An 18,709-nucleotide genomic window follows, 5' to 3' on the forward strand; every position below is an offset into this window, starting at 1 on the left:
AGTGACCCGATCCTTAAAGCAAGACTAGGAGCAAGTGTAATGTCCTTAGCACTTTACATGCTACAAATGTGTAATTAATCAAAATCTGGAGAATCTGTCTATAGCAGACATTTCCACTGTGCCCCAGCAAAATGAAACCACAGCTATCGTAAAAAATGGTTATTCCAGAAATCATATCAATACTAGAAGAGAAATATCAGAATCTTTTCTCCCTTTTCAATAGCAAAGATATTTAAGAGACAAATTATGCAAATTACAACGTTCAGTTCCTCTGTATTATTACAAAATATTGAGTTATATGTAGTGTGAAAAGCTTTAGCTCATTTTATTTTCAAGAGAGTTAAATTCAGTTCATCTCATTATGAGGAAAAGGCAGATGTATGCACGCGTACACTCCTCCCTTCCAAAAGTTGTCTTTGGGTGGTAAAAGCATTCTGTGCAGCATTTAAAAAAAAAAAAAAAAAAAAAAAGTAGTTTAGAGTAGAAGCAAGTACGCTCAATTTGCCAGTAGTTTAATATCAAGTTGTGTAAATTTGGTGTAAAGTTTGAGCAGTTGCTGCTTTACCTCCCTGACAATGTCTTCATTCCGGGCTTCAGTGTTCTTCCCACGCCCTCTCCTCTGTGCACTACAGCTCTGATCAATGGTATCTAAAGCCCTATAAGGAATACACCCTTACATTACTTCATGTGCCAGTGATACAGTTGCCAGCTGAAAAAATAAAACAAAAGCTTTCATGTGTTGCTCACAGCTAGAAAGACACCTAAACTCACCTTTATTTTCAAATTTCAACAGAATATATGGAAGTAACTTGGAATTGCAGTTTTTATGCCTTTCTTATTTACTTAAATTATGCATGATCATGTTCACTAAAAGCCTTTTTAACTGACATGGTTTTAATTTGGATGCCTGACTACAATGGTTTTTCCAAAACATAAATGACTATTCCTCAGAAGAGCACCAAACAAGTTTGAGTGTGCCGCTTTTTCACTTCTCTTTGCCTATTTTTTTATTAGTGCTTTAACATTCTTCCTTTACTTCTTGATTTCAGCTTTACCCTTGTCTTCCTTGAGCAAACAGTTCCTGCAACTTTTGACAGATCTCACTACAGTAATGCAATAGCTTATACAAAACAAAAAGAAAACATATACGTGCTGCCTATTAAACAGAGGTTAGGTCTAGACTAGACAAGGTTTGCTGATACATCTATACTAGCAAACTCTCCCTTCTGCACTTGCAGCTGAAGTAAACTTTGGTCAATATTAACAATCCTGCCAACAAGAAAAGTTTCACGGTAGTCTTACTGCATTAATATCAACTTTGCAAATAATGTAAGGGACTATATCCTTAACACTACTATACGGGTAAAACTCTTCAGGTTTTGTTTGGCCATCTTTGAAAGAGTTCACTTTTTTACTGTTCAAGTAATCCTTGTGTACAAAGTTTTTAGACTACTCCTTGACTGAACATGTCCTTTCTAACCTGAGTTCTCAGGTTTTCCTGTGCTACAAACAGGATGCAGACCCTACAGTGTTTTTTAACTAAGCCCGCAGTGATAAGCTTCATAGTTTCTTAAAACACTGATTATGCTCGGCCCTTACGTCTTGGAAAGAGGAAGACTGCAGACTAGGGAAAAAAGCAACACTGTGTGCAGAGAGAATCAAGTCAAGATATGAGCGCACTGAAGAAGAGGAAGAAAGGTTTACACAGGACAAAGGGCCTTGAGTATTCCCACTCTCTCTCTGGCTTAATTATATATAGATGCAACCTGCATTAAAAAAAAAAAAAAACAACAAAAACCCCAACAACAACACCCAAATACACATAAGCCTTGAAGGACAACGCGCATTAAGATGGATTTCTTGAGTTAGCCAGGAAGATGCAGAAAAGGAAAATGAGGGAGGACAAGCCATGAAAACACAATGCTAGATAGAATAATACACCTTGTTTTTCTTAGAAAGAAAAAAAAAGTGGCAGTGGGGAGTCATATCAAATGCAATTTAGCAAGAACAAACATAGAAGACTCTGGAAACTCTGAAATATCTTGGGCGAGTTTAGAGACCCTAATGATCCTGCGAGGACAATTCTTACACATAACTGCTTTCCTAAAAGCTCTTACCAGCCATCAAAACTTTAACTAAAACCAACTTAATAAGCTAAAACACCGTGATCCTACTGATCTCCACCAAGAAAACTCTGGTATGGTCTTACATTCCAATTCAGACACAGCATGATCTCTGCCAGAACCCGGACACAAATCCCCCTCCATTGTAACAGCACTTAGTGCACCACAACATATACTTTCATACTGACCTCTTGACACAAACAGGAATTTTTACCTGTAATAATGTTTCCATACAAAGTTTTCCCATGCTCTTGGAAGGTGGTGATTCTTAACAGTAACTTTAAGAAGTACTAACGTTAACGAGCATAAAACAACTCCGGTTGGAATCTCTTCCCAACAGCTTGCTAATTTTGCAACATCTTCCATCTTGTTACTCTTACAAGAGCTCAACTGGTCAAGGCAATGCAGTTTGCCACTTCAATTGATAAATAAAGATTACGGTCACAGCAATTCATCTTGCAAACAGTCTGACATTTTCAGATGTTCAAATATACCACAATAGCATGGCTTAAATACTGAAGAGCTTCCTCCTATATTCACCTTCATGCTAACGTTTCATTCAGAAGCGACAAGGATTGCAACTATCATATAGTAAAAACAGTCTACAAATCAAGGACTGATGTAGTTACTTGCATTCATTTCCTGCATGTGACAAAATCACTACCCTGCGAAAGCTGCCCCCTATATCATTTGGGGTTTTGGGTTTTTTTGTTGTTGTTTTTTTTTTTGTTTGTTTGTTTGTTTTTAAATCAGGTCTACATTAAGTGCACAGATATATTTGCTAGCAAAGTAGATTCCTACAATGGTATAGTGATGCAAACACTTAGCAATGAACAGTACAGCTCCTACATATTTCATTCCAGATGCCTAAATACTGACAAGGCGCACTTACTCCTACAGCCAGCAAGAAAAAGAATGAGAACTTTCTCATTAAAGTCTAGTAAGGTATTAATACATGATTTTTCTGGTTCAACTATGAAATCTGAACTGTAATAGCCCTAACCCATAGCAAAGAATTTATACCTCACATTAGTTCCACATAAATTCAGTATAATTTTCAGCAAATTTTTAATCAGTTTTGACCTCTAATGAAGTGAAACAGTTCAACTTAATTTTGTAAAAGTTAAAATTGATGCACATCCCTAACAGCCACACTTAGATCCTGCTTCTTGTTGATTTAGCTTGCACCATTGTTTTAAAGCTAAGCTTGCATTAGAACCTAACAAAATCCATTTAATTAATTTACTTAAGCATATACATTTTGATTTTACACTACTCCTATCAGTGATGGCACTCTAGCAAAGGCACGCTTTCAGAGATAACAAAACTTTTCCGAAGTTATCTCTGAAAAAAGCACAGTAAGAGAACAGTCTGTTTTCTTAAGAAAATGCAGAAATTTTTAAAAAACATTTTCAATTGTACAGTGAAAAGTTTCTCCTTTGGCTACCCAGAAGCAAGCAGAACGTTTGCCCATGACAATACCACCATGAAAAGGAAGATGGAAAGACCAGCAGCTAACAAAACAAGAACTATTTCCTATAACCCTCTTTTTTCCCCTCAATTCTGTCCTCCCAACTTTAGATAAAACTTCCAGATGACAGTCTCCACTGCTCCGAGACTAGAGGAGCTTGCAAATTTACATATGAAATTAAGTTTAAATTACAGAGCAGAACAGGGTGAACTAAGGTCACAGCAGCAGCATTACTTCTGAACTCTAATCCACATTAAGATATTGTCCAATTTTAAACACAGAGAGCAACAAAAAGCCAAGTTACATCAGACGCAAATTAAAAATACAAACAAGAAGTTTCTGAGTTCAGCTACGGCTGAAATTGCATTCCTAATAACCCAAACCCTTGTAGCTCCCTGCTTTAAATTTAAAAAATTAACTTTTGTCTACCTTGTATATTAATGAATTGGATACATCTGGGTCCCAGTAGCAAAACCACCAGTATCTCCATGAAAATGGGAGATGAGAAGCATGTCCGTGTCTTCAAAAGATCAGTACATTACCAGAGCAGAGTGAGAAGCTGCCCACACTGCAAAAACTTTCAGTCATCACGGATCCTCACCATCCTATGCGTGAATAAAAAGTTTCCATTTCTGCTTCACAGTAACACCAAGTTTGAGACATACAGCAACGTTAACTAGAGCAAATCTAATGAAACCCAAAGACAAGGAGGATTTTATATCACCTTTAGGTACTTCTAATCTAAAGAAAAACAGAAGTCAATGGTATTGAACTGATATTCGAATCTAGTACATAACTACAAAGTCCTCAGAGAAAATGTATTCGACCCTTTATTCTTACTACTGTTGTCAAGCAATGCTTCATATCTGCTAGACCAAGCTACAGCAGTGAAACCTTCTGAATCCAAAACTAGAATAATCAAAAGGGGAAAGAAAGGAGATGACATCAATTTTTCCTGAGTTTTTAGAAGAACACCACATCAAAATTACACTGTTTATTCAAGAATCAATTCAAGAATCACAGAACCATGGAACTGTTTGGGCTGGAAGGGACCTTTAAAGATCATCTAGTCCAACCCCCCGCCACGGGCAGGAACATCTTTCACTAGATCAAGTTGCTCAGAACCCCATCCAACCTGACCTTGAACACTTGGAATACGGGGCATCAACAACTTCTCTGGGAAACCTGGTCCAGTGTCTTACCACCCTCATTGTAAAGAATTTCTTCCTTATAACCAATCTAAATCTACCCTTTTTCAGTTTCAAACAATTGCCCCTTGCCACCTTGTCCTGTCACTACAGGCATCTTTCTTATAAGCCCCCTTTAAGTATTGAAAGGCAGCAATACAGTCTCCCTGAAGCCTTCTCTTCTGAAGACTGAACAACCCCAACTCCCTCAGCCTTTCTTCACAGCAGAGGTGTTCCATCCCTCTGATCATTTGCATGCCCTCCTCTGGACCCGCTCTAACAGGTCTGTCTTGTGCTGGGGACCCCAGGGCTGGATGCGGTAGTCCAGGTGGGGTCTCACAAGAGCAGAATAGAGGGTGAGAATCACCTCCCTTGACCTGCTGGTCATGCTTCTTTTTACAAGTCCAGGATACAGGTGGCAAAGAAGGTAGGTCAATCTTGAGGATAAAGTACAAAAGATCCCAACTCTGGCAAAAACTTGTGTATGACTCTATACCAGTTTCCTAAAATGCAAAATGGAATTAGTATTTTCCTATTTTCACAGTAGCCTTCATTCATTTTTTCAAGGTACACAGACAAAGAGGGATTTGAAAAACGTTACATTAAATTAAGTGGAATGTAATAAATGTTTGGTTTATTTAGAAAAATGTATTTGATTTTGATCTGTACCATTTATAAGAAGAGGTGAGGTAGCAACACGATGCAATTCACTGCTGTGGCATCACACGTTCTGTGGGTAAAAAGAAAATTGTCAGAAAATTACCCACTGGGACATGCATTATTTCCTAAAACAGTGCTTTTCCCAGCAGCTGTACTGCAACCATTCCCTGATTAAACCTCATATAACTACTCATGCTGGATAATGCGACGAGTGTTTAAATCTGACAATGTTCCACCTCTGTAGTTACGTTAAAGGCTACAAGTTACAGCACCACAGCAGGGCACATCAGCTCAAGACAACTTTATTACCAAGTCATTTAGACATGTCGGTTAACAGGTCTGAACTGCATTGTTGTAGAACCATCAATAGTCAATCTGTAGTCGTTCTTCCACTGATAAACCTACAACTCTTATAACAAAATAGCAAGTTACTTATGTAGACAAGCTCAGCAGTTTTCTATAATTTTCCAACCATTAAATTTTCTTGCCTTTTCCTTACTGAAAATTCTCCTTTAACAAGTAAGGGAAACCTCAATGGTCTCCGTAACAAATTCAAAAAATAGTAGTTTAAGTTTGCACCCTATATAGGTTACAATTTTTATCTAGGCCTCTAAATGTTGGTTCCAACAACCAATTCTTTACATGAAGATTATCTTGAAAAATACAGCAATTAAAAAAGTTTTTATGAGTTTACTCTTGCCAAAAAACAATGCTGGCACCGAAGTAGTCAGTTTAAAGCAAGTTCACGCATTCCTAAAGCACATGCAGAACTTCCAAGACCAAGCTTTCCACACTCTTCTTTCCTCCAAGCTCTGTGCAGCAGGAAGACTGTACCGACCTGCAGGCTGCTGGGACTGCCTGTGCACATCCTCCTGGCATGCCCATCCAAGTGGGACACCTACCCTTGTTTTCCTCCCGATGCACACAGACAGACCTTGCTGGACAGCACGGGAAGTACAACAACATAGCCAGTACAACAGCGTGGCCATGCTGTCGAACAGCTGCACTGATCCAGCCACTTTACACTTTAATCTGATTCTGCCCTCAGCAAGTTAGAAAATCCTGGTTGAAAAGTGTAGCACACTTGACATCGGTATCCACCTGTAACACACTGACAACTTCTTCCTAGGACAAACCCCTCACTTAACATTCACGATACATATTTTTGATGTTGAGAGTGGTATAAGTGCAAGTGGGACATCTTTAAAGCTGTTTCATCCACTAGGAATTAAAAACAAACAAACAACAAACTTCAATGCCAAGAAAGAAGACTCCAGGTATACCCAATTCATGCAACCACTGACACCCACGATGTGACTCATCATTAAGCTGGGCCCCACTGAAATAATTGTGACTACACAAAACTAGGCACTACTTGAGAAACACAACAGATGAAAAGCAGTACTCAGAGATCTTAACATATAAATTGTAAGAAAACACTTTTTAAGCCGAATATCCGAGATAACTTTCTCAAAGGACTAGCTGTATTGTTATGAAAACAATACTGAGAATGTAAGACTTTACGCCAACACTAAGAATAAGCTAAATTCAAAAAAGCCACCCCCAAATCAGTATCCAAATAAGGGTGAGCATTAATTTAGCTTAAAATAATTTAAATTATTTAAATTAAAGCAATGCAGTTTTCTTATGCCAACAGTCCAAGTAACAGGCCCAAGTTATAAGGCAAGTTCAAACCAGTGCAAAAAGGACTAAGGTGGAAAAAAAATCCTTTAGTTAAAGCAGTACAACTATTTTGTCAGCCGAGGAGCGGGGTGCATATGTGTAATTTAGGTGCCTAAACTAAGAAACTGTTCTCTACATGATCCCTGGATAGGCAATGGAAGAAGTTTCCTCCAGAGGAGTAATTCAGATCAGAAGCCTAGTTCAGTTGCTCTGAGCTGCTGTTGAGTTATCAGGATCTGCGTGTACTCAGCTGAGAAAATAAGAACCTGTTAACGCTAGGCACTGAACCTGGATTCTAGAGTTAGGTGTATAAATTACTCCCGAGATCGAATGTGTTCCCCACACCTCCATGGGACAACTACGTCCAGTGTTTCAATCACACCTCAAATACATAGTGATAATACGATTGTGAAACATAACCAATCTTAAGAACCAAAGCAACTAAGAAAGATGTAAAATAAGAAGTTGGGTGACAAATACTGAGAAACAAGAGAAGTCGCAAGGCGGGGGGAAAAGACCTCATTCTAGTAGAGTCACCAGCAGAGACAAAAAGTGTCAATGCCACACAGACATCAATACACAACATTGCAGCAGTTCACTGTGAGCATCTTTGGAGTAAAAACTATGTACCATGATACCTATGCAGTATATCATTACTTCTCCAAAGAGAATACTCCAAACACACTCCATATCAACTAGGTAGCAATTCACAATATGGTATTACAAACAATATTTGGCCTAATTAAAGTTACGTGGCTACTAGGTATTTCTGGTCCCCATGGACCATTCCTCCTAGTCCTACCAAAAGGATTTGCATGACAGACTTTCTTTTCCCAAACTAGCATCGGGATATGTGAGTGTATTAGGGGGGAGGTATATGATTATATATGAAAACATATACTGGGGGAAAGGTTGTTGAGGAAGTCGGTAACAAAACAAATGAGAACAAAGGTAAAACAAGTAAATAATCTGTGTCCTCTTAGTGCTGACTGACAAGTATACAGATAACCTAGGGTTAAATTCCTTTATCCTCAGACGCACAGCTGGAGGATTTAAATACAAAGTGGGGGAGACAGCATGTGAGTCTACAAAGGAAAAGAGTATGTGGAAAGGAAAGAGTATTAGGTGAGATCACAAGGAATGTTTTAATGACAGGAAAATAAGATCAGAAGGGCAAAAAAACATGGTGAAGGAAATAGTTAATGGAAGAAAACTGAAAGGGGAAAGGTAATAGCTGGATAATGATGGTGATGGAATGTAAGTTGAAGAGGAAATAAGAAGGATGGGAAGAGGATCCCAGTAAGGACACAGTTAGCTTTCAGTGGCAAAGTTACTGGGAAACAAATGAGTTGATTATTTGCAACGACAAAAAAACTGCAGGACTAATCATCTGGATGGAGGCAATAAATGCACAAACAAATAAACAAACAGATAAAAGGTTACAGGGGGCACCTTCTCTGGTAAGTCCACAACAGTAGGGGGCAACAAGGGGAAGCCTGGTGCACAGTCCTTGACAGAGAGAGAAACCCGGAGAAGGTGACACGGAGGAGCTGTGGGAAACATCCCCCAGCAGCCACGATGGTATTGGGACACGGGGGAATTTCTTTAGGTACAATCAAAGAGCTCCTAGACAGACCTGAGTGTCACTAGGGCTCTGGGGATGGCTGCGATACAAGAGGGTGAATGGAGGCGGCACGGTGGACAGGGAGGAGAGATGGCAGGTGAAAACCCGAAAACAGTGCCCAGTGAGGTTATGGACAAAAGCTCATGGCGAGAAGAGAGCAAAGGCCTGGGATGGCTGGGGTGGGCAGTCCTGGGGCCGGGGGGCAGAGCGGGGGGCGCGGGGCTGTGGGAGGACGGGCCGGGGTCTAATAGCCCGCGGAGCGGGAGGGAAAAGCAGGAGCAGCCACCGAGGCGGCCCCGGCCATGCGGGGGCCGCGGTCACGGGGGAGGGCAGGGAGGCGGAAGGGAGGGCCGGGCCAAGCCGGCACGGGGAGGGAGGGAGGGAGCGGGCAGGCCGGCCGGCGGGCAGATCCGGTGGGGCGGGCTCCCGCGCCCCAAGGGGGGCGATGCATTTTGAGTGCGCAGTTAGCGGCCTCCCCGCTCCGACCCGGCCCGCGGCTCCTGGGGCCGGATCTGCGAGCGGGCCGGACCACAGCTCCCGCCACCTCCCTCGCTCCAGAGCCAGGTGCGCGCCCGGGAGAAGAAAGGCGGGCGGGCGGGCGGGCTGGCAGGCCGGGCCCGGCCTCCCCTTCCCCCGCTCCCGCTCCCCGCGGCGTGACTCAGTGCCGGGCCCTGCTCCGCCAGGCCCGCGCGGCCTCGGCCCGACGGGGCCGCCGCCGCCGCCTCCTCCCGGGCCGGGCCCGGCCCGGCCTCGCTGCGACACAACGCCGCGGCCTCCCCGCACTCACCAGCATCGCGCGTCCCGCAGAGTCAGGCCGCATCCGCCCGCCCCTTCCGCCTCCGCCAGGCCCGGATCTGCCGCCGCCGCCACCTCCCCCCAGCGCGGCCCGGAGAGCGCGAAGGCGCCGCCCCTCGCTGCCCGCCCCGCCCCGGCCCACGGCGCGGGGAGGCCCCGCGGCCCGCGGGGAGGCGCTGGGTGCCCAGGGTGCCCAGGCCCGCGACTGCCCGCGCCGGGAGGGACCGCCCGCTCCCTCCCCTCCCCTCCCCTGAAGGCGGGCGAGGGGCGCTGCGGGGGGAGGGGGCCGGGCGGCAGCGTCGCGGGGCCTCTCCCCGGCCCGCACTGCCGGCGGAGCCGGGAGAGCTCGGGGTGACCCGTGCCCGGCCACCCCCTCGGCCGCTCCCCCGGGGAGAAGAGCTGGGGCAGGTCGAGGCCTGGCGCAGTCGCGCTGGGGCTACCGAGGGGCCTGGGCGCCGGCTCCCGGCCGGGGTTAGCGGGGCGGGGGGAGCTCGGCGCCTTTGCGGAGCCTGCCCGCCGGCATGAGCCAGCCGGGGGCGGGAGGTCGGTGGCGCAGGCGGTGGCCGGCCGACCGCCATCTCTTCGGTCGCCAGGCACCTGTCCTGCCCGAGGGGTCATCGCTCCGACCCCCCGCCACACACACACAAAGTTAGTCCAGTGCCAGAAGAGCTGTCGAATGTGTTTCAGAATGACGCCATTAGACGTGATAAGACTTTCCTCCATCCATAACTAAGCAGCCGCTTTTGTATTTATGAGAAACACGGGTTCCTAGCGTGTCCTAGACATACTGAGCTGCACCATACCCACTCTCAGAGCCCGAGTGGATGGTACAGCTGTGCACTAACGGCTTGTCCTTGTCGAGCAAGTGTTAAACCGAGCTATGAGGCGCTCTCTGAATTATTCACATCAAGAGTCATTACCTCGAGGTGAACATTGCGTTGAAAACTTTGATGGTGGTTAAAATGTAGCTGTCATAACAACATAGTTAGAAATCTTTCTGTAACTGAATTTCAGATTAATAAAACAACTTGGAAAACAACATTGCAAAGAGAACAGGGTAGAAATTGAAAGAAAGGAAGTTTTACTGTTCAGCTGTGAGCTGGTTGGAAGATGTATGAAGGTACTTGGTCTGACTGATTTAAGGGTAAGTAGGTTACATGAACCTGTTCGCAATCTATGAAGAAATTTGAGCAAAAATACCTGGTGTAGATAACTTTAATTTATGATGATGAAGTATAAACTTATAGCATATTTTCATCACCTTTATGTGGATTGCAAGCAGGGCGGCTAATTTTTCTTTTTAACAGTATGAAATGGGTGATGCAAAATCATACTGAAATTTAGACAGGTTTCAGAAAAGTAATGTTTTGGAGTCAGTCCTGTTTTATTTTTTCCTGAGGACTGTGGAATTATATTCCTGGAGCTGTGCTGCAAAGGAAAAGAATGGGTTTTGCGTATCCTTGGTATTGTGCCATGCCAAGGTTCTCTGCACTGTACTCTCACAAACCACACAGATTTTCCCTGCCAAGTTGCAGTCAGATTCTAGTCTGAATTATACCAGGAGACATTTAAAGCAACTCAAACGAAGTCATAAAAAGTTCTTATCCTTTACATTAGTATAAAGAGTTCAACCCAGAAATTGAGTAGCTTCATAGGAAAGGAAAGAGAAATAGGGAAGCAAGAGAAAGAAACACATTTCATTGCTCTGCAAAATGCTTCACTTGCATCCTGGCTCCACCAGCCATACATCATTTTTGAAAATTGGCCGCCTCAAAGCTAATGGTCCTTAGTCACCTAAGTGCTTGAAAAATTATTTCCCTGTATAATAATGCCTTACTACGGCACAGCCTACTGAAGTGGACACAAGCAAAGTCATTGACACACTCTTCTAATGAAACAGTGCTGGCTAAGCACAGGAGAAGCACTGAGGAACTGGTTTAATGTGGAGCAGGGTCCAGCCAGCTGGGTGGCATCCCAACGCTTATATTAATTTTGCCCATGTAGACATACTTTGCAAATACCATTCCTAGGCATGACTAAATTTCTGGCTTGCTAACGTACGTGAGTTGTACTAGGGGAGAGTTTGTGTTAGTCATGCTGGATGCTGCATCAGCATGGCCAGTTCTGCATGGTGTGTTAAAGGCTGGGTATAGTGAGGGCAAACAAAATAGTCTGTGGGAGACAGGAACCAAATCCAAAGGAGGGTGGACTGATCATAAAAAATAAGGACTGATTTTTCAGTCTTGGAAAGTAAGTTTTAATGCCGTACTTTACAGCAGTTGTATTTACACAGAGGTAAAGCCATCATTGTTTTAAAATCCTAAACCAAGGGGACAACAGAGGCATGGATAAGCAAGGAAAGTGGAAGAGAAATGACAGGAAGGGAAGAAAATATGGGGAGAAGGAAGGTCTGAATTAGCACCATTCTGCACTAGACTGGGTTTTTTTGCTTTTGTGATTAACTGCAGTACAAGCTTGAGAACTGACTGTTTGCAGTGTTGAAGGTTTGTTTGTTTTTTTTTTTCCCTTGGGTTGCATTACGATCTGCATACACTTTAAAAAAGGCAAGGCACAGTTCTCTGATTTTGTTCATGATCGTGGTAGCTCGGTTGGCTCTCTGAAAAGGTAGGCCATGAAAAAATCCTCACTAGACGATTAAGACATGGTGCGTAACACCGGTCACTCATACATCCATTGAAAGAATTCCAGTATCAGGATAAGTGGTCACAGAGAGAAGAGGTAATTGAATGCCAAAGTAAATATTACCAAATTACTCATAGCAGGATGGCTAATGCATTTTAAATTGACCAATGGAATTGATGTACTTCACATGAAAGGAGAGAAGTTTCCCCTAGAGATTGAGGCAGCCAAAATTTCAAGGACAAACTTCGTGAGAGAAATCCACTCTGTTTTTACTGAAGTGAGTTTGCAGTGCTGCTGAGAGGGGCCTGTTTTGAAAGTAACTTGCAGGTTTTGCACTTGTTGCATCAGCAATGAATCGGCACACATCAAGCAAGAAAATTACCATGATAATGTTTGCTGTCGATGTGAGTAGGAAGCTCCACTGGCAAAGAGCCTGAGTCATTCAAAGACACAGAGATGCAGTGGCTGCTAGTTTATTACTACTGTCAGGAGGTTGGACGGATGGAGAGGGATACTTTCCCTGCTAGTTATATCTACAGTGATTGAAAACAGTAATTGTATCACCCCCTCAATATGGCCAGGAGGACAGGCTAAGGGTAGATGATAACCAGATTTTTTGCCACATTCTTATCAAATATGAGTTCCATTGTGCTGCCAGTGCACCAGTGACTCAGGCTGGCAAAACAAAAAAAAACAGAGAGAGGGAGAGGCAATATTGCAAAAGTGTTTAAGCGAGCAACATGACAAATCTGCTTTTTGGAATTTACTGACTCTGTAAGATATGCAAAAGTAGTGAATGCGGTTAAACACACCACATGATGATGTCTTATATAAACTACAGACAGCTTGAATATAAACAAATATTTCTTTGATTATGATACTGACCCAAAAGAAAAAAAAAAACAAAACACACCACTGTATTAGATTCCAGCTTGTAAATAGTAGTTTTGAAGAACTAGATAAAGAAAATTCCTATATGACAGTAGCTAGCCTGGATGCACAGTTCTCCGAGTTGCCAAGATTGCTACTACTGTTCACAGAGAATATATTATGAGAGGACAGATAACAGCAGAGAGGTCACTGCCTAGACTTGTATCTGTCCTAAAAGTTAGTGTAAAGACTCTGTTACAGAGATTCCCGAGTGTATTCATACTTTTTAATCAGTGGTAAGGTGCTTAGTATTTTGAACTCCTTCAGTTACGCTCAGTGGAGTCACAAAATGAGAATGACTTCTGAAAGTCTCACTCAAAGACCTCTTCCAAAACTATCCTAGATAACAAAATTTTGCACTACAACTTCTGTTAAAGTACAGGAGTTATACTTACACTGATCAATGTGCTTTTCACTACCCAATACATTTATTTGATGAATTATAGAAGAGTTTTAAAGTTACATTACAAAATGTAACTACCAAATGTTTTCAGTCCTCAATGTGTTTAATGAATTTATATATGAAGTAGAACTCTGATTTGCACATCTGACTTTTCCTAAAGGTATGAGAGCATTATTATTTTAATCTAGGTTACTTAGTCCAATGCTGCTTATTTATAAGTATGCAAGCGGTTAGTGAAAGCGATGAAGGGAGACCGCTATTTACTTTCTTCCAGGAAAATTCTTCGGGTGCTGTGGGGACTAAGAAAATGTTAATAAGATTTGCTTGGGGCAATAATATGATAGAGCTGCAAAAAAAAGTTATTAATGGATAATTTGACCTTCAGAATACATCTAGATACAGAAAATCACTGGATATGTACAGCTTTAACTAATAAACTTGTGCTTTGAAAGATCTGGGAAAACGGTACTCTGAGGGGAAGGCCTGTGAAACTAAAATGAATTTGTTAAATGCGATCTGCTAAATTTGAAAGAGGTTATCAGGATATACAAGCTTAGGTGGAGAAGGGAAGGAGGAGATTTAGCAAGCTACAGTCTGAAAAAGTTGCTTGAGAGCAGACTTAGCACTAAGCTGATGGCACAGACTTTGCTGTGCATGTGTATTGGAGATGTTTGATCAGAGCATTCCCATTGCACTTGGCAGTGCTAGTGGGTAGGGGACTGCAACTCTCCTCCCTAACCTGATAAATCTCCTGGTAAACATGCAAAAAAGTTTGAGTGGTGTTTCCTAAACTCAGTTAGAGGGTTTGTTTTGTTTTGTTTTTTTGCAACAACGTGCTGGATAGGTACAGCCTGATAGAGTTAGGGATTTGATGATGTGAAAGTGGGCCTGCTAGCATCTGCTTTTAAGCCTTTGGGTTTTGTCAAATTTGATGCCAGCGTGTTACGATATTTTCCTTTGTGGAAGGGAACTCCCTGAGCGCCAGAGTGGAGATTATCACATGCCTGACTAGGAGACCCTGTCAGTGGTGTAACTGAAATACTCAGACCCCTAGGTAAGGAATTCCCATAGTCCAAAAGCGATTTTAGTTCTGCACAGGGGCAGGCAGCATCAACAACTTTGGCTCACACACCTGAATCCGCCACGAGGAAGGGTGGATGTCTGGAAGCCTGTTTTGCACTTGTTTCCAACCAGTCGTGGTGAGCGGAGCACACTTTCTTTACTGTCCCTCCTCCTTGAGAACTGATGAAGGCTCCTCAGAAATTTAATAGAGCCAAATGCTATTAGACTTACTCTCAAATCGATTTTTTGGAGCCTGAAAGCCAAAATTTCACAGGTAATATTTTTACAAGGTATGGCTATAGCTGAGAGGTGCCCTCAGCTCTGGAATTTTTTGTATTGGGAAGCAAGCTGTACATGAATATGATGGATTTAAACTGAAGAGACCATATGTATGTTGTACAGCTCGCACACACATAAAAATCTATTCCAAAGCGTAAGTAAGAATGCCTGAGTGAAAATAATGAGGTTCAGCAAAAGTTGATCAGTCAAACTTCTAGGGAGGTTGTGTGATATATGTTAGGTGCATGCTTGAGTAAATATTTTTCTTGCTACAAGTCAGAACGATATGTTGGAAATTAATCTTGCAACCTGGTAAAGAGGCACAGAGCTTTCTGGATACTCTGCATTTACACAGTGGATAAGGACCCCTTAGTGCATGGTTTTTTTAATCTTCTTTCATAGCCAGAATACTGGGTACTCAGTCATACATCCTTAAGTCTCAATGTTTCCACATATCTAGGAGATTCAGAGGCCAACTTTCAGTCTTTTCGTGTATCAAGAGCATGTACCAGAAGAGATTTTCTATGCATCTCACACATTCTTTTAAGCTGGATTATTACAACGATATTCTTCTACCTCCAGGAATTAGCTTAAAATATTTTCCTACTGTTTTTGTCCTTAAAAAGATATTTCTAAGCTTTCTTTTGTATCTGGTGTCATCAAACTTACCACTAAAAGCCAATGAAAACTATTACCACTAGAAGCCAATGAAAACTGTTCTCTCTTCCCTGTGAAATGGGACAAAGTTTTGCCCATTACCTAACCAAACTGCTTTCTCAAAAGTCTTATTCTCGCTAGGCCCTACAAGGGTTTTATATTTGAATCTGGCATTAACCAATTCAAGGCAGAATGCTTTGAATTACCTCCGCTTGATGAAATTCCTACTAGTCATTTTCTTTGCAGGGAGAAGGTCTGTGTGGATAACTGTTTTCAGAAATTGTTACAGATCATGGCAGGTGCAAATGTTCACAGTTTTTTCCAACTGAAAGAACTCTCTATGTCCTTCTTTCCTTCCCGTTTCTGTCCCCCTTACCCTCCTAAATCTTCAGTTTGTTTGACACAAAGCATTTCATTTGACCTGAAAGTTTGTCTACGAGTACTAGAAACTGAGTTCTGTTTTCTTTTCTATCAGAGTGAGAGCATTGTCCTCATTTTTTTCTTTCTCTAAGGGGATCTGTAAATTTGCCTCACTTAGCAGGAGAACGTTCTTCCCATCTAGCACTAGGCTTTGGTTGTACTAGCGTGAGCCTTACTGTGCTTTGCAGAAGTGAAAAAGAGTGGGGAGCTATTATGCTGTTCATCTGGGAAGTTGGACTTCCTGCCCGTAGGTTCAAATTTGCTAATAGTTTGAGATTACTAAGCTACAGCTGTCTTTTTTTTCAGCTAATACATTTGCCAAAAATGGCAAGGATTGTCATGAGTGCTAAGAGAAAGCAGTGTTATCGAGGCTGACATAAGGAATACACACTGGCTGTAATCTTTATTATTCATATGCATGACTTCTCCAGAACCACAAAATATCCTCCTTTTGTGTCTTTCAATTTCCATGCCTCATGTCAGATAGAGAGTCTCAAAACAAAGCAAAACTGAGATTAAGTGCTTAAGTGGTATCACCTACTTCTGTGCTGGTTTGTTGGTCTTAATAAGTGGCACCAAATCTGCCAATTACAGGTCACTTTGACAGTGTCGACTTAAGGAAGCAATACAATCACTGCTAGTAACCTAGCTGTTCCTGTATGATACTGTATTACAGTACTAATACTTGTATTTGGTAAAGGTTGCATGGCTGTATTGAACATCTCTTGCTTTTTCTGGCAGATAATTTTCCTCAATGTTTCGGTCAAGAATGTTTGGCTAGGCTCATAAGTGATGGTTCCCCATTTTAAGGCTTTATTCCTGCTTTTGAGCCAAGCACAGTTTGCTCCCCAGCTCTGAGAACCTCTGTTTGCCTGAACTAGCGAGAGGCAGCAGGCATGTTTTTGCCCTTGCTGTTCATTCTTGGGGGGCTGCAAGCTAAGATACAGGAAATGTAAAACAAAAGTGTTTGGGAAAGGGATATATGGTTGAGTACGGTATTTGAACACACTGTGAAAAGGCTACCAATTTCTACAGCTCTTCTGTTGAGTGGAAAATTTGAGTTTCAGGATTGTCCATCATTGCTAGTAAATCAGTCTTGGGCTCACTGTCTATCATGAATGTTTGTATAAACTAAGTGAGAAAAGACATCACCTGTGCTTCCAAATTCAAAGGTGCCTGAAAGAATCTGTCAGTGGCAGATGATACTCCAGTGCTCTACTGCTTCTTGTGCTGTGAATGTTTGCCAGAAGGTAGAAAACATTTTGCAGAGATCAGGTTGTTCTTCACAAAGACGACCAGCATCTGCATGTGGAAGACAGGCAGTGCCAGATCCATATATTGAATAAAAAGGCAGTCTAAGAATGCTGCACAAATATGGTAACCTTTGATTAATCTGCTGCTCCTTTTATAGCCACAGGCCAATGTTAATACTGTCAAGCACTCTTGCTGGCTGTATCACCAAGAATGGCACAGGACAGTAGCTCTCAAGACTTCTGATTTTGCTCTTCTCTGCCAGGTGTCTGCCTTTTCCTTTTCCATCATCTTCTTCATTGGGCCGAAGGTTTCTCTTGGGCCTGAGATCCACGACTCAGAATTGGTTTAACTTGTTAGAGCTCTTTCTTTGCAGGAGGTTTTACAGACTGAAAGACAACCGTGGTTATGCTTCTCATTATTTTTATTTTTATTTTGAGTATCAGCTAACCCGCTCCTAACGAAGCAGAACTATAAGCTTCATTGATGCTTACAGGTGTATTCCTTTTCTTTTTGTTTTCTGCAGTGGTTTGATATTTTGTGATGATGTATATGGAGGCAGCTGTTTGCAGACAGAACATGTGTATTGAAGCAAATTGGTGTTTTGCATGAACATTTTTCATACTGAAACGCTCCTTTTTGGGCTTAACTTCTGAGGTTTTTTCTCACAATATTTCTACCTGAAGGGAGGAGAGCAAGGAAGAGAAGTCCACAGGAGCACACTTCTCATGCAAGTCACAGCTCAGCTTTTCACCTCAGCAGATTCAACACAAGAGTTTATCCTTCCTGCATGCTTACTCAGGCTGAAACTTCAGACCTCCCAAGGCTCGCTTTCCTTGGTTTGATCCCTTTAGATGCTTCACAGGACACATTCCCTTGTAGGGGAATTAGTTTCTCTCTCATCGGTATCGGGTTTAGCCACTGTACACAGAATTCCTCCAAGCAGGAAGGTCTGATAAGGGTCATCATGAGAGATTGGTCATAATATATTTAAATATACTCAGTGCCATGATACTTCAGAGTTTATATGCTTGAAGCTTATGGTTTAGGTCTCGCTGTAGAGTTTTCTGGTGGAAGAATGTAGGCAGAGGAGATATGTGTATCCCAACTTCTCACCAGCTTGACAGGTAAAACCAGTGAATTATAACAATCACAAAGGGGATCATTTGTAGTAATTTAATGCATTATCTGCATGTATCAGTGCGCGGCATCAGCGTAACACAGATGTTGGCAGGAATGGTAAGAAGAGAGGTGGTTTTTGTGGTCAGGAGAACAGGTGGTACCTGGAAAGCTTTCTGAAATGTAGCCTATGCCACACGCCATGTGTTTCTCTAACACAGAGAAGAGGTTTCAGTCCATCGCCTCCTTTCCCCCACGGCCCGGCTCTTCTCCCGGCTAGGGAGGTCACTGTTTCTTGATCCTTTACTTCTAGAGCCCACCCTTCCCTTTCGGTACCAACTCAGGACATCGTGTGAATCGGCAACAAGCCGTCCCTTCACGGCTTCTCCTGTTTCCTGCCTT

General features: G+C 42.5%; 1 protein-coding gene across 1 annotated transcript in view; it reads right to left on the reverse strand.

Annotated features, from left to right (window-relative positions):
* Positions 1-9,582, reverse strand: part of CUL1 (cullin 1) — a 55,543-nt gene extending 45,961 nt beyond the window's left edge. Inside the window, exon 1 of the mRNA XM_076330743.1 lies at positions 9,536-9,582. The gene's annotated coding sequence lies outside the window, so the exon portion shown is untranslated. The remainder of the gene's footprint in view (positions 1-9,535) is intronic.
* Positions 9,583-18,709: the final 9,127 nt, after the last annotated feature.

Source organism: Aptenodytes patagonicus, chromosome 2, assembly GCF_965638725.1.
Source record: "Aptenodytes patagonicus chromosome 2, bAptPat1.pri.cur, whole genome shotgun sequence".
Classification (NCBI taxonomy): domain Eukaryota; kingdom Metazoa; phylum Chordata; class Aves; order Sphenisciformes; family Spheniscidae; genus Aptenodytes; species Aptenodytes patagonicus.